This window comes from Nicotiana attenuata, chromosome 12 (assembly GCF_001879085.1).
Source record: "Nicotiana attenuata strain UT chromosome 12, NIATTr2, whole genome shotgun sequence".
Lineage (NCBI taxonomy): Eukaryota > Viridiplantae > Streptophyta > Magnoliopsida > Solanales > Solanaceae > Nicotiana > Nicotiana attenuata.
Genome location: NC_032000.1, coordinates 18,224,224 through 18,241,834, shown reverse-complemented (window position 1 = coordinate 18,241,834; position 17,611 = coordinate 18,224,224).

The following is a 17,611-nucleotide window of genomic DNA, read 5'->3' as shown; positions in this document are numbered from 1 at the left end:
TATATATATATATATATATTGTCGGATATTATTTTTAGGAGGAACTAAAATGTACATATTTCTCTATATTTGTCATATACCATCACCTTATTCTTTCTTTTATAAGATCTTACATCTCGAATAGCCTAGATAACATGTTTGGGGACATGAGGCATCACACGTCAACTTATTCGTTTTATTTAGTGTTGACACTTTATGCAATGTTGTTGTTAAGTTAATGTAACTAGAATTAATATCACCTAACAGTCTTTGCGATGATTGACATTGACAAAATATAACATGCAACGCACGTCTGTAGAGACTAGTACTATATTAAAAGCACGAAGGCCCTTAGCGAAATGTCGTTCGTCTTTTTTATCCTTTAAAAATAGACTTTAAATTGGACAAAATTGTCATTGTAGTTTAATCATTTACCTAATATTTTGGACTTTAAAGTAAGAAAATTTATTTATTAAATCATTCTTAATTTAAGCTATATAGAAACTCATAATATTTAGGAATCTAAATTGAGTGAAATTTTACTTATAAATATTTTTTTTCTTATTTAAATGGTGTAGCTATTTTCCTCAAATTGATCCTTTCATGTTTACGAGTTTTAAATACGTTTGGAATTGTAACGAATTTTGCAATTTTTTGTCTTCATTTTAATTTTGTAGGATTGAACACGTACGGATCATTCATATATTTTGAAATGAAAGAATTACAAGAAAATACACATGACTTCACACCATAACAAAAAATGACCCATATTTTTAAGTTTTACCCCACCTAGCCCACGTTATACATATTTTGAAAACTGAAATGGTATTTTAAATTCTTAAGCATTATGACCTTTCCATATCTATATAGCGGTTACATATCCTCTCCAGGAAGTGGTCTTCTAAAAGCTTCTTCTTTGCTGCTCGTGTTTTTCAATTACAATTGCTTAAAATTAGAGTGTCAATTGTTATTACTCCCTTCGTCCTATTTTTATGATTTTAGTTGGAAATATTGTGCTTTTGAAAACACTAGCAAATTCAAAATTTATGTTCTTACAACCATTGCTTCTAAAAGTTATGGAGTTAAATCTATGTTCTCACAACCATTGCTTTCACTATCTCTTCTTCTCACATCTTCTACATATGTTTCAAGGGACCGTGTATTTTCTGCTTGTCCTCTTGTGTCACCTGCTTGCAACGTAAGAAAATTGAAGAGTAGAAGTCCCACCATTTGACACCATTCAAAGCTTTGTTTTTGAAAATGGTCTTTTTAAATTTGTTAGTTGTTTGGATTGGGTGTTGTTCCAATTGATTGAAAATATCAATAGGAGTTCAAAATTTAAATTTGAAGTGATTTGGAGTAGATTTGAGCAAGATTTGAGTTAAATTTCAGAAAAGACGCAAGGAAGAAGACGAAGTCAGTTTTTTGTATAATTATGTATAATCTTGTATAATAGTGTATATTAGTGTAGAAACACAACTTATACACTATTATACACTTTTATACACCTTTATACAAGCGTCTGTAGACGAACTTCTTCCACGATTTTCAGTTGCAATTCTTGTTCAAAACCAGTCCAAATCTCCATTAAATGACTTCAATATACAACCTCCTTATACTATTTCTAACAAGTCTAAATAACACCCACTCCAAATTTCTCACAAAATCAAATTCGGAATTTAAACCCACATATTTGAGCTTGTTAAAAATCTAATTTTCACCACCCAAATGAATTTGGTTTGTTGAATTAATATTTGAGTCACAGTTAGTTACTGATTCGAAAATAAATTTAAAAGCTTGAGGAATCTTTTTTAAAAATTAAATAGTAATTTTGAGAATCTATTGGAGTTGGATGTTGAATCTTAGCCTATTATTTTTGGGCTAGTTGATTGTAAATTAAAATATGGGCTATAAAATTGAAAAGTAGGGAGCCCATTTGTTCTAATTTGAAATTGTCCCTTTTGAAATCTATTTTTTTGTTGATTACTTTTTTGGATCATGTGAGTAGTGTTAATCCAATTTTTTTATGTGCACAAAGAGTTTAATCTAACTTATAAATTTATAATTTTTAAATATAAATTATTTAATCATTAATGATGGATAACACGTAAATTATATTTTATGTTAGATAATAATTATTATCATTTAATTATATTTTTAATATTAAAACTTCAAAATTAGCAAAATTTTTGCTATTAATCTTTAATTATTTGAATTATTTGGAGAAAGTTCTAATATTTAGGAATTAAAAATTGAATAAAATTTTAAATTATATAAATTAGTTTCTTATTAATATTGCGTAAAATAAATCTTTATTCAAACTCATACCAAAGAAGAAAAACAATATTTTAAATTCAAATCCTTAATTATCAAGATCTAATAAAATTGTGAATATTGAATATCACCGAACTAAGTTGCAGTCGTTGTAATAATTTTTCTTTGAATCAAATAATGACCGAGAATATTAAGATATATTGTCTTCTGCTTTGGTTAAAAAATTCAATCAAAATTATTATATCATCAGTTCAAATGAGATAAATGAATATGACGAACAAGAAAACCAAGAACGATAAAGTCAATTTTTCGGCTGATAGAGGGATCAAATGGTATATAGTTCATTTGTTGGTAGCTTGGAGGATTAAAAGCATGACTCTTGCTTTCCAATTGGCTGTTTTTGCATTAATTGCTACTTCATTAATCTTATTGATTAGCGTACCCGTTGTATTTGCTTCTCCTGATGGCTGGTCAAGTAAAAAAAATATTATATTTTCTGGTACATCCTTATGGATTGGATTAGTCTTTCTGGTGGGTATCCTTAATGCAAAGAATAAGTAAGAACTTATTGTTTGGACTTATGTCGTTCGCCATTTTACCTTTTAAATATTGCTTTCACGTTGGACTAAATTGTTATTTAGGTTATTTTCCTAATATGTAAGAGTTTAAAATTTTAAAATATCTTTATTAATGATCGAATTGATCAGGTCATGTAGGAACAAAGTTCAAGTCTACCGGGCATTCGTCATTTCAACTAGGTAAAAATTCCTAATATAACTCAAAATATATATAATCTCTAGCCCAATATTTTGAGCTTTATAAATATTTTTAAAATATACTACTTACCAAGTTGCCCCAATTATACCAGCTACTCAATTTTTCTCTTTCTCTTCTAATTTCATAATGCTTATGAATGTTCTTTATTATTGTTTGGTGATGAAATTAGTCCATTCCCTAATTTTAGTGATAAAAAGGTTAAACCTTAATGTCTTTTGTAGGCATATAAATTTTATTAAAATTAAATCCATGAAATAATTTGGATTATATTTTAAATTCAAGATATATTGGTCCAAATAAATATTATTGGCTAATATAATGGAATTATATAAATAAGTCCAATATATATGGGTTAAATAAATAAGTCTTAGCCCATTGGGCTAGCCCATTTAATTTGGCTAAAGTGATGAGCCCACTTCATTAAGCCCAAGATGACATCTTCCTAGAGGCCCAGTTTGGTACCACGTGTCAAATAACGTGGCGCGCCAAGTCAAGTGGAAGAGCCAATAGGACCATGCCACGTGTCAAAATGCCAAGGCATGCCCAGTCACACTAAAAGGCCAATGAAACCGTGCCACGTGTACAAGTGACATGTTCTGGCCAATCAAATGCGGCCATGTCACTCTTCAATTTGATTGGTCGGAAAGAGTTTGTTCGAATCACAACTCCTCCTTTCCGCAACTATAAATAGGGGTCTTCATAACTCAGAAAAGACACCAGAAGTTATAACAAGAAGCAAGAAAGAGCTCGTGGATCAAACGCTGCAAATTCCTCCACAAGTTTCAAGCTTCAAGCAATCAAGTTCAAGCTCAAGAACGAAGAACAAACAATTTCAAGCTCAAGAACGAAGACCAAATCAAGTTTAAGTCCAAGCAATCAAGCTCAAGCTCAAGAACAAGATCATCGTTCGTGGCAACAAACATAGATTCAAGATCAAGGCCCTTGAATTTATTTACCATTGGAAAGAAGAATCAGAGGATTCATAGAGATTGTAACACTCAAATACTCGAAATAAAATACTACGATTGTTGCGATATTTTCGGTCTTGATTTTATTTTTTCGACGCAAATTTATTGTCTACAAATTCTGGCACGCCCAGTGGGACAATCTCTACCTCTCATCTCAACTTTCATTCACCAAATACCAAGAACATTGAAATGGCTTCAAAAAAAATCAACTCCGGTTCAACTTCCACCAAGGAACTCCAGGTTCTATGCTGATGTGGAAAGCATCCTCGATGTCACCTTTGGAAGCTTCGGACCAGTTACGAGGAGCAAAGCAAGCTCTTTAGGACAACAAGCACCCCAAGTGTCGTCCGCATCAACCCCTGTTTTCGGATCTTCATCCTCAAAAGGAGCAAGATCCTCCACAAACGCATCTGAAGGAGGAAGCGATGTTGCTGAAAAGATCAAGATAACTCTTGCTCTGCTTGACCTCTCCGGCTCCAAGCACTCTGCTGTGAAGGAAGATGATGATGCTTCAAGTGATGGATCCTCCCCACTTACACCACATAGCGTGAGCCAATCAAGGATCAATTTATGTGAAAATCCATGCTACTCTCCGTGATCCACGACAATCATGCAAGCCATGGTGACAAACACTTCATCTATGGAGGAGCAGTTAGCAAACTTGACGGAAGCAATTGGTGGCTTGACCAAATGCATGCAAAATCAAGAGGCTAGAATTGACAAGCTAACAGACAGGGTGGGAATCTTGATGGAAGAAGAATCCACCCATGCACCCGGCAAGCTCCTAGAGGTTCTAGAGAGTAACTCTCCACCAAGACAAGCAGCATCCACTAAGGCTATCCCTGCCTCATCTGAAGGGATGATCCAATCGATCAATTGAAGGTTCATTGAAGGAACCATTGTTGATACCCAATTTTTTCCTATGTATTTTATATACTCAAAATATTCTCAAAATAGTATGTGTGTGCATACATAAGCATGCCCAAGAGTTTTGGTATTTTTCCCTAATTTTCTAAGATTCATAAACTCGATTTATTGTCTATTTTAGCAGTACAAAATTACGTAATTATTCTTAAAACTACAGTTTTAGTGAATCATTTATTTACATCCTCATATTTACACCAAAATATAATAAAGGTGATTTTGCATATTTTTACAAATTTATTTGATATTTTAAAACTAAAATCGCATAAAATTACAATCATAGCCTATATTATGATTAATGGCATTTTACAATTATAAAATTATTCCCAGTATTTTTAGATTAATTTTTATATATTATTAATTAGTTCAGTGCTTTTAATTCGTTTTTAAAATCATTTTAACTATTTTTATATAAATTAGAGGGGAGAAATTGGTTATTTAATACATAGCCATTTCCAATTGCAATTGTAGCCTCAATTTAACCCCCAATTCCACCCCTAATCAAACGACCCAATTTCAAATTCCAACCCAAACCCACAACCCATTTTCAGACACGCCCGGTTCCTCTTTTAATCTTGGCCGTTGATCATTTTGATCAACGACCATGATGCGTTCTTTCCTTTTTAATTTCCATACCCCCTAACCCTAATCTATTCTATCAGATATGCCGCCTTTGAACTCTCATCTCTCAAACTCTCTCTAGCCCTCCCCGGAACCCTAGCGTTCCCCTACCTTGTTCCACCATGATTTCACCGGCGTCCATGGCTTCTCAGGCCATGGACAGCCTGTACCCACTTCTTATGGCTTCTGCATGCCTATTGTTCGAAGGATCGAGGCCAGACCTCGAGGGTTTTCACTCAGGCCTTCACTGATTCGAAGCTCCGGCCATCTCCGGCCTTGCTCCAGTGGCTCTTGGTCTTTTGAGCCTGTTTATGACATTATCCGGCTTAGATCGAGTATTTTCGAAGCCTTTCTCATTTCTAGGGTTCATCTGGAACCCTAAATATCGAGGTTCTCTCCGATTATTCAGATCTGTTAGATGTTTGCACCGTTGCTTAAGTTGCTTAAACGTTTTCTCCGATTTTCTTTCAAAAAGCACTTCCTTTCGATTAGGGTTTCTGGAAAGTTCTTAAAATGTTTCTGACTCTTCTTCTTCTCCTTTTCTTGGTGAGAATCAACCCCTGCTATGTCCTTATTTGCTCTTTTCTGATTCGCATGCCTTTTCGTGTGTTCTTATATTTGCTGTATTATGAAGTTTTTCTGGTACGCTCTCACATGCCTATTTCATGTGCTTCTTGTAACGACCCGACCGGTCATTTTGCATTTTTGAACCCCGTTCCCTTAAATAAGACTTCCCGCACTTGCTTTAGCTAATTTATGACTTGCGGGGACGGGTGGTTCGGAATTTAGAAGAGTTTTGAGCAAGAATAAGTCTAGTTGCTTCTTTAAGGTTCTTTAAAAAGGCCAAGTTTGACTTCGGTCAATATTTTGGGGAAACGGATCCGGAATCGCGATTTGACAATTCCTGAGGGTCCGTGGGAAAATATGGGACCTGGGCGTATGCCCGGAATCGAATTCGAGGTCCCTAGCCCGAGTAATGAATTTTTATGTGAAATTGTTAAGTTAAAGTTTCAAAGGTTTAAATAAACTAAGAAATCAATATTTTCCTAGGTATCGGGTTCGGATTTCGATTTCGAAACTTGGTACAAGTCCGAAATATCAGTTAAGACTTACCCGTAAAATTTGGTGTCAATCCGAGTAGCTTAAGGGCGTTTTGACCCGTTGGAGGGGAATTAAGAACTTGAAGTTCAACGATTTGATTCATTTGGTTTTGGGGTCAATTCCTCAATTTAGCGTTGTTTTGAGTGTTTCGAGGGTTCGAGTAGGCCCGCCTCGTGATTTCAGACTTGTCGGTATGTTCGGACGGGGCACGGGAGCCCCGAGCGTCAAACGAGCGAGGCTCGAGTGAAGTTAGAATTTGGAGAATGACTGAAGCTTGCTACTTCTGTCATAACCGCATCTGCGGTTCTTGGACCGCAGAAGTGGGACCGCAGATGCGGTCATTAGTTCGCAGAAGCGGAGAAGGGGCAGGCTAGGGGAAACCGCAAAAGCGGCCCAGGGACCGCAGAAGCGGTTCCGCCTATGCAGCCCCCAGAACGCAGAAGCGGTCGAGCCCCAAATCCCAAAAGCCGCGGAAGCGGCCAAATTCCGCAGAAGCGGATTCCGCAGAAGCGGAAATACATCTGCAGATGCGAAAATAACTGGGGGCAGAAGGGTTCATTAATACGAACCCAAACTCATTTCTTCCACATTACTCTCAACACTTAGGCAATTTTGGTGATTCCAAAGAGGAGGTTTCAACATAACATTGCAAGGTAAGTAATCCTCACTCATTTTTAGTTCAAATACATAAACATTAGGTAGATTTAACACTAAAAATTAGGTAAAATCAATGGATTTGAGCTAGACCTAGGGTTTAATGAAAACTAAGGTTTTATCACATAATTTGCCATGTAGTGAACTAGAAATCATATATTTGTGATCCTTAGGTGATAGAGAACAACTTCCTTCGAAAAATCTCGGGATCCGGGCACGTGTGCCCGGGGTCGGAATTTAGGAAACTTGTGTTAATGGTTAGGGAATTGCTTAAATAGCTAGAATTCAATCTTGTAAGCCTTTATTTACTAGTTCTTACTTCGTTTGATTAGTTTGGGATTGTCCGGCTTCGAGTTAAGGACTTGGGCTCGTTCTTGGACATTCGAAGTGCACTTTGGAGCGAGGTGAGTCTACTTTCTAACCTTGTAAGAGGGAATTGTCCCCATAGGATTATAAATGAGTAATTGTTGTTAAATGCGGGGGCTACGTACGTACTAGGTGACGAGAGTCCGTGCGTAGCCACTATAATGATAATTGTTCGGGTAGTTTAGGACCCACGTCATGTCTAATTGGGGAATATTTCTTGTTTTAAATTGCCAATATGATCATTTATGATTTGCTAGAGACTTGAGGAAATGAAAAGTGAACTTATGAGTTTGTTGAGGCTTGGTAGGAATTCCCTTGTATGTAATTGAGCCTTATGTGCTTTCCTGATATTTTCTTGATGATTATGGACCGGGCCGATCGCCTCGGTGAGAATAGATGCATCTATGGTTCGTGCCGCTCGACCCTCGGCAGTGCACAATTTATTTTCTGTTGGAGCGGGTCGTCGACCTCGGCATGATTGTGCATGATTTATATGCTTACATTTAGATATGACATGATCGCTTGTTTAATATTAAAACGGGAAAACTGGTAGTTTAATTATGTCAAGAACATGAATATGACTCTCCTCTTAAACTTGTGTTATTAGAAATTCTTCATGCTGTATATCTCACTTTATTATTATTTTATCTTAACCTTAGTAAGTATCAAGTCGACCTCTCGTCTCTACTTCTTCGAGATTAGACGGGATACTTACTGAGTACATGTGGTTTATGTACTCATACTACGCTTTTGTACTTAAATGTACAGGATTTGATGCAGGTGGATCTGGACATCATCCTGGTGTGCATCAGTGAGCACGCTTGGGGACTTCTACGGTGAGCTGCTTCTCTTTCATGCCGATCCGCAGCCGAAGAAGTCCTTTCTTGTACTTTTTTGTTTTTGTCTACCCTGATTCAGACAGCAGGATAGTGTATTATTCTTTTGTGTATATTCTACTAGTCGCCCGTAGCTTGTGACACCAGGTTCTGGCACACACAGTAGTAGACATTTATTTTGGGGTTGTATTGCTAGCTTAGCACTTTATGATCTTTACTGGTCTTATCTTTAAATTCAAAAATCTAGTATGACTGTCTTTGGCTAAAGTAAAAAATGAGAACTTAATTACATTCCGCATCGGCTGACCTGACAACGGTGTTAGGCGCCATCATGACCTATTATGGAAAATGGGTCGTGACACTTCTCTACTGTGTTTTCCTACTGAGTTTTAGTCCTTTGGGTGCCTTTACCGGACTTTGCTTGGATTCTTTTTAGATGTGTTTTATCGAATGTTTCTTTAAGTTTACATTACCTGAACTCATTTAATTTTCAGGCTTTCTTGAAACTTGTTTCCTGTACTGGTTCCTATGTTCTTTGCTATTGTGCTTGTATGCTTCTCATGAGACTCTGAAAAAGTCTCTGAGCCTATCTCAATGGTTTGCCTCTTCATCTCTGTGTCAAATTCAAGTTTAAAAACCCTAAAATTTGAGGGTTTTCTTTGGCTAATTTGGTTTTATGTTTGGACAAGGGTTCTACTTTGAAACCTTGAACTCTCAGACTCACTTCGAGTTTATGAATTGAATTTGAACCTTTTTCTGCGTTTGTGATTTTGAAACCCTCTTGCTTGACATGCCTATGTGTTTTATACGAGAACTTCTCTTTCAAATGTTTTGCCAACTGTTAATTGATTCTGAATCCCTTTAATGTTGCTTATTTGATTGTTACTGATTTTTCCTAAATTAAAACTTTCCTTTACCTCTTTCTAACTCGAGAAAAGCTTTCAATGGGATTCTTTACTGGTTATTTTACTGATTCCTTTTCCTTGTTTTACAAACCAAGTACCACTAGACTTTTACCTTAAATGTCTTCTATGTATTTACCCTTATTTGCCTACCTTGCACGAGATATTTACTTGATTTCCCTTCCTTAAATAACTTCTGCCCATTACCGTTTGAATTTGGACTCCTTAATTAAAGGGAGTCTATCGGCTGATTGATTTTAATTGGTACATAGTTCCTTAATTATTACTAAACTATGATCCTTGCCTTATTTGTTATACCTGTTTTCAATTATAAATACCCTGCTCTTTCATTAACACACAGACGATTTTTAAAAATCATCACAGCTCTCTTCTAAAACTCACACTCTTGCTTCCTGATTGTAATTTGGCTTCCCCAAATCTACTGCTTCTCCCTACTTGTTCTTCTGAACTGGTATGTCCTACTTTTGATCAAGCATTGTGAGCACGTGATTTTTGCCCTATATGAGTTACTCCCATAATTTCAAACAAAATAATTTCTTTTTTTTATTATTTGAAATTTTGTGGATTTTTGTGGCATTTTTATGTTAATTGCTTGCATTTTGTCCGTGCATTTTAATTCACATAAAAATACAAAAAATATGCATTGCATTTAGGGTTTAAGTTTACATATTTTTGGAACTAATTAGTAATTAGGAGTTTTACAAATACACAAAAATCACAAAAAATTGATTTGTTTTTCTAGCTTTGAATTTTGTTAGTTTTCCTTTAATTTGTTTTAATTGGTTGTGTTAACCATCATTTAGGTTTAATTAGTTTAATTAGGTCCTAGGGTTTAATTCAGATTTTTATTTTTAATTTTTGAAAAAGAAAAAGATGAAAAAAAGGAAATAAAGAGAGAAGTTCGAATTTGGGCTAGTCCAGGCTTAATACCCCACCCCAAACAAAACCACCAAAGTCTGCCCCGTCCAAGCCCAAATCACATAACCCGGTCCAGGCCTTCCCCCCTTGACCCCAAAAACGACCTCGTTTGGTCTCAAAGAGATTTGAGCCGTCTAGGTTGAAAGATCCAACGGCTCAGAAGCATGGATCATTTCATATATAACTGTCCTAACACACCCCCTACCCCCCTTCGCCTCTTCTCCGTCAAACCCTAGAGACCAGCCTCCTCCACCGTCTACGCCGTCTGCCGCCGCCGGAAATCGCCTACGGCGGCGGCGAAACTCCAATCAACCCAAATTTACACCACCCCCTCTCCTTCACCTCCCCGTTCTATACCTGCCATTGATTTCTTTCAAATATCATCCAAACACCTCGAATGATTCAAACCCTAGCGCCGCCACCGCCGTGCACGGCGGCGCCGATGTCCGAACCCCTCAAAATGAGTACCCTAGTATCTCCTCACTCCCTATATCCCCAATCCAAGTTCAGTGTCCTTCAAACGTGCCTAGAATCCTTCGAATCTAGGCTTGAAGCCAAGAACCCTAGCGCCGCCCAATTTTTCCGGTGGCGGCGCCACCATCAAATCATCCCAAAATCACACCCTGTGATCACCTTATCTTCCCCATCCAACATTCAACATCAAACTCTCTCAAAGGTCTCCAAGATTGGTCGAAATTCAAATCTAAGGTTCGGATGCCAAAGCTTGAGCGGAGTTTTGAGGGTTTTTCTGTTTCGAGTGTGGTTGGAGTCCGTCTCAGGTCGTGTTAATTAGGTGAGGTTTTCTCGTTTACTCATTTTAATTAATCCGCTTGTTTCTTCATCTTCTTCTTCTTTTCTTTTCTGAGTTTCGAGTTAAAATCTTGTTGATTTCAGTCTACATATGTTTGTTTCAAGTCAATTAGTTTGGGTCTATAACTATTTCAATTTTAGGTCCAAGTACTTAATTAGGTTCTGTTGGCATGCTAGTCTTTTAGTTTGAATTTTAGTTTGTCTGAATTGATTAGTAATCCTTTGGTTGCTGTTAGTTAGTGTTAATGAGTTTAGTTTAGTTTAAATCAATATTAATAGTTCCATGTTTATGGTTTAGTTAAATTTTGCTGATTTGTTCTCAGTCTTCGTGTTTGATTTAAATAGGTCTACTTTTGTGTTTAGTTCAGTTAGTTGATCCATGATTGTTTACTGCAATTTGATTTTAGATTTAATTTTATGATTAGCTAAATCTGTCCAGTTAATTTGATTTTAAGGTCTGTTTGATTATAAACAATTAGTTTTAGCATTGATTGATTAACCACAGTTGAGTAGCTAGTTTGGTCATAGCTGATAGTTCAACTAGTGTTAGTAATTTTAGGTTGAATTCAAGGGCAGCTTAGACATTTAGGATTGGATAGCACATGGTAGTTGAAACTAGACTCTTCTAGAACCTTCCAAAGTAGGACTTTAGTGTAATTTCAGTAATTATAGTGTATTAACTTGTGACACAAGTCAGAAAACAAGGGGTTAAGTGAGTAAATAAAGAAGGACTAAAAAGAAAACTAAAAATCTGAAGGCTGCCCCACTTTTGCCTATAAAAGGCAGTGTATTCTGCCTTAGAGAGCAAGTTTTTCAGCTCTAGAATTCCCCCCAAAATATTCCAAGTTTCCATCAGCTGAAATTCAAAAATTCAAAATCCAAAAACTCTTTTAGATCTTAGATTTTCAGAAAAACCAAAAAAAGAGCAACAAACTCTCTAGGAAACACTATTTCATTGGCCTTTAATCACTGTTGCGAATCCTAGCTGAATTCAAATAGAAAAATGATTCAATTGCTCCTAGTGTATTAATTGTTGAACTTTAGAGGTCTGTTGGTTGTGGTTTCGAGTCAATTTGGGTCCAAACCAGGGTGTTTTGGCCTTCTGCTGTTGTTACTTCCCTGTCACTCGTTTCTGGGCTTTTGTTGGTGTTGATTGGGGTTTCAATTTGCTTTGTTGCTGCTGATTGTGAGTGCTGCTTATTGCCTTGTTGCTGCTGACCTCCTTCTCTTCTACTTTTATTCAAATTCCAGGTACTTTTCCAGCTCCAGTTAATGTGTGAAGGATTGAATCAGTCAATGTGTATTGATTAATTGAAGAAATGAAATCTGACTCGTGTTAATTTGATGTCAGTTTGTTTAATGTCATGTGAATCTGAATGTTAGATACACGGTAGCAGTAGTAGAGATTTAGATGATTCGAACATTTTATAATTTGTAATAACAGGACTATAATGGACTTTTGGATTGTTAAGTTTGGAATGGTGTTAGCTATAGTATAATTTAGTTCGTTAGTTTAGTTTAAACGTTTAGAACTAGCAAATAACCTGAACTAGAAATTGATTCGGGAATTTGTGATGTGCACTTGTGTTAATGATTGAATGTTCGAGCTGTTAGATTGAAATTAAATCCAAAACCGATTGAGAGTTGGTATTAGTGTAAAAACGGGCCTAAATTGTAGTATCAAGTGTGCTGCTGGATTCAATTCTTCTTTACTGATTTATTCTATACGTGGAAGTCCCTAGGATATAATTTCAAAATGCATCAATGCAATTAGTTTGACCTGTTTGGATAGTCATTGTAATAATTCTGTTGAACGACCTAAAACTAATAAGCTGCAATTGTCATGGAGTTGAATTGTTCGCGTGGTCCTGGATGTTGAATTCGTTGTGAATTGAGGCTAGAAGGTTAAAGATAAACTCGAGAGAGAGACTTGGGCTCATTTGGAAGCCCAAAACATGACTGCCTCAGTGGTAATCAGACTTGGGCCCAAATCTGTCTAGGGTCCAATGTCAAACAGCCTTCTCCTCTCATTTAGGCCTGAGTTCAGGCCTATTGCTGGATATTCCTTGTTAAAGCTGACTGAAATTTCTTCTTACTGGGCTAAGTTCGAAGCCCAAAATGCATGGAGGATTTTATTAAGGCTGTGCTTTAAATTGGGCAGCGTTAATTAATTAGGGCCTTTTAGAGACAATAAAAATAGAAAATCATAGTTGCTTTAGGATTGGCCTTTAAATAATAAATGAGATGAGCCTCGCCAAACAAAATACATAATTGCGGGGCCCTCAGTAAACGTTTGTGTTAAAATACATAGATTTCGGGACGGGCCGTTTAGCGAATTTCACGGCCTTCCCCAAAGATAATAACGCGATAGTCTCTTTAGGCACACAATTTAAATAATTTTACCTTCCTAAATACGGGTGCACATTTATGTGACCCAAATCCAAATCCCAACGAAGTCGAAATGTGTCAAAAATCGCGGGTGCATTTATGTGACGCGGTTCGAAACACGTTTTCACGACGTTGCAATTCTCGTTAAAAATAATAATAAAGCGGTTCAAGATTTAAAAGCACATAAGTTAAAACATGTATTAAAATCAGATTTTAGCCAAATATAGTAGTTGAGCGACCGTGCTAGAACCACGGAACTCGGGAATGCCTAACCCCTTCTCCCGGGTTAATAGAATTCCTTACTCGGATTTCTGGTTCGCGACTGTAATACAGAGTCAAACCCTTTCCTCGATTCGGGATTCAAACCGATGACTTAGGACACCATAAATCTCCCAAGTGGCGACTCTAAATCTCTCAATAAACGAATCCCGTTTCGATTGTCCTTTATTGAAAAAACTCCTTTACGCCCTTTCCCGGGAGTAGTGAAAAAGGAGGTGTGACAGCTCTGGCGACTCTGCTGGGGATCGAACCCAGAATCTCTGGTTCAGGGTTTAAGAATTCGAGCTTAGAATAATTGTTATGTTTGGCTTTATCTGATTTTCCTACATGTTTCATGCTAAATGTGCTAAATGCTTTACCGCTTTGATATTATTTGAACTGTATATATAAACTGTGCCAAAACCCTTCTCTTCTCACCTCCGGGGATGTGCTTACTGGTTGAGACTCCCTATTCTGTTAGTGTCATACGTTGAAATAAGAAAGAGGCCGGACAAGTTACTAAGCCGGACGATCCCGCGGGTCCCCGATACGTAGCCCCCTCCTCGACTCGAGTTGTCCGCTCGGGTACACAGTCTAGAACACATACCCAGGTTTTGAACCTAGAATAACTTGACTTCATGCCGGATCCCTAGTAGGAACGCTTACTTGCATCACGTGCATTTGCCGTAGGGGACTCAACACGGGGGTTGGGTCCGTCTAGGACAGGTAACCTGAAATGAAAAAGACCATCCTGATGCATCTTACGTGTTGCATATGCATTTATTTGTCTCGGACTTGCATGCTGACCGGCTTTGGAGTATTTGGGAAAAATTGAAATAAAGAGGAGATAAATAGCAGTGTAGAAAGTCAATTATGTCAGAATAGTGTCGAAACTCTGCCGGATTTTTGAGAAAAATGAAAGGAAAAATAAAAGTTTTTTTTCAGTTTGTTTTGTTTGCCAATGGAAAAGAAGAACAAAAAAGAGTTGTATTTTCAAATTAGTTTGTTTATTTGCCACTGAAAAAGAAAATATAAAAAAGAATCTTGCTTTCAGAAATAGTGTATTTGCCAACAAAAACAAAAAAAGTCTTGTTTTCAAAAAATAGTTAGTTTTATATGCCCGAACTACGCAGGTTTGATTCTCACCGGGTGTGAGATACGTAGGCAACCCTCGTCGGGTCCAACCTCCCCTTTGCAAAAATAGCCCAAAAATGCCAAAATTTTTAATTTCGTCATGAATAAGTCGGGTGACGCCATTCTTGTCAAAAATAAGCAAAACGTCCCTAAAAGGGCGCCGGAAGGCCGTTTTTTCAAGAACAGCCACCTTGGGTCATTGTCAACGGTTAGCGGGCACAGCCTTAAAATCTTCTTTACGAAGTGCTGAAAGGCCGTATCCGCAAAACCGGCTGTTTGTTTTAAAATTAGAAATTTGAAAAAAATAGTGTCATTTTTCCCTTTTAGGTCAAAATAAGTGATTAAATCACCTTAATAAATGTGCAGGATGAGCACGACTCAAAATGAACCTTTTTCAATCATGCATAAAATCCCTTTGGAGTTGCGTCTGTGGTGGAACGACCTAGGAGGAGAAGGGCAAGATGAAGTCAAAAATATTTGAAAGGGCTTACCGGTTTGTTGGAGATTGTGCCTCGGGGAGACATTATAAGAGCATTGGTCACATGCTGGGACCCGGCACACAACGTGTTCCAATTTTCGGACTTTGAACTTACCCCGACCTTAGAAGAAATAGCTGGCTACATCGGAAATGATGAGGTTCCTTTAAGACATAAGTACTTGGTTGCCCCGAGAATTGTAGCTGTGCACAGATTCCTAGACTCACTGAAGATAAGCAGGCCAGTCCACAACGCAGTTTTGGCAAACGGCTTTTGTACTCCACACTTCATATATCACAGATATGGCCACATAGGAGGCTTCAACAACCCGGAAAACAAGATATGTAGCAAAGGAAACCGCCAAAAATGGGAAGAACATAGACGTTTTGCTTTTATGGTGGTCTGTTTGGGGCTTGTGGTATTTCCAAGGAAAGACGGAAACATTGACATAAAAATAGCTGGGGTCGTCAACACTCTACTCACTCAAGCCAAAAGCACTCTTGTGCCCATGATATTAGCCGAAATCTTCCGCGCTCTTACAGCCTGCAAAGCCGGGGGAGACTTCTTCGAGGGGTGCAATCTATTGTTGCAAATGTGGATGACCGAACACTTGTGCCGTCGTCCTCAGTTCCTGAGTTATGGGTCTACAAAGAAAACATGTATAGAGGAGTTTTACACAAGGATTAAGGGGATCAACTTGCCCGAGGGATTCACGGGCTAGACATCATACTTTCGGTCCCTCACCGCTAGTCAAATAGAGTGGACGTTTGGATGGTTGCCTGCTGATGAAATCATATATATGCCAGCAACGGGGCCGCACTTCCTTTTGATGGGTCTTAAGAGCATCCAGCCTTATGCCCCGTATCGGGTTTTAAGGCAACTCGGGAGGTGCCAAATAGTGCCAAAAGATGGCGATCTTAGTGCTCAGGTAGTTGAGATTAGCCCTGACGGACAGTTTCCTGAAGCAAGAGTTCGCCAGATCTAGAACGAATGTCAATACTTAAAAGCGGATACTTGCGTGCAGGATCGGGCCAAAGGCGAAGTGTCGCCAGGATACCTTGCTTGGTATAGAAGAGAATATGAGCACGAGAGGTCAGCTAAAAGACCTCACATCTGGGAGTTTGCTGAATCATCGCAAGAACAGTGGGCTTGGTTAGCTAAAGAAAATAAATACAGGGCCCGCATAGGAGCATTGGAAAAACGGGTCCAAGACCTCCAGTTTGAAAACAGCGTGCAAGCCGCGGCTGATGAAGGTGAGAAAAAGAAGTTGGCCAAAGAAAATGAAGCCTTACGAGCCCAAATCCAAAAGATGAAGATAGCGGCCGAAAATCCCGTCAGGAGTGCCAAAGATGCAAAGCTCATAGAAAATCTAAGGCAAAAAGTGAATGACTACAGTTTTGACCTCAACAAAGCGGAAAGGGAATTAGCCGGGGTTCGGAAACAATTGACTAAAAACGCGGAAGAACGAGCCCGCATGATTAAGCAGTTGAGAGAAGAATACGATAATGAGGTCACGGGATTGAAGAAAAAGGTCATTGCCACAGAGAACAGAATGATCAAACAGGCAAAAGAATTCAAAGTTGGAAGAGAGCACTGCTACACGGCACTGGCACAATTAGAAATGGACTTGCAACAACTCCAGGAACAAAACCAGGTAGCCGAGCAAACTTTGGAGGCTAGGGCCCAACAAATAGGGCGGTTGCTTCAAGAAAAAGGCAGAATCAGAGAGAGAATCTTAACCGTTGCTCACTCCATTACTAGGAAATGCCAAGTGTGCGAGAACATGACTCGTACCACCTTCTTTGCATCGGTGATGATATTTGTGAAGCAGATAATGAGTGACCTGGACAGACTTCAGGGGGAACTTGTATATAGGCCCGCGGCGAGACCGAACGATGTCCCGCGGGCACCAGGAGCTTTAATGTATTCATGATTGTCCTTTGAGTCTGTATTTCCTTTTCTACTAGAGTTTGTCATTTGAGTCTGTACTTCCTTTTCTACTGGAGTCTGTATTTCCTTTTCGTTAAAAGTCAGTCAGTTGATTGAGTCTGTATTTTCGTTTAAAGTAGAATAGGGATGGTGGAGTCTGTAGTGCTTGTCTGCATTAGAGTCTGTTAGTTGTTTAATCTGTCAGTTTGGAGTCTTTGTAATAGACGTATTTGCTATCAGTAAATTGAAATCCCAAAAAATATTTTGCTTCTACT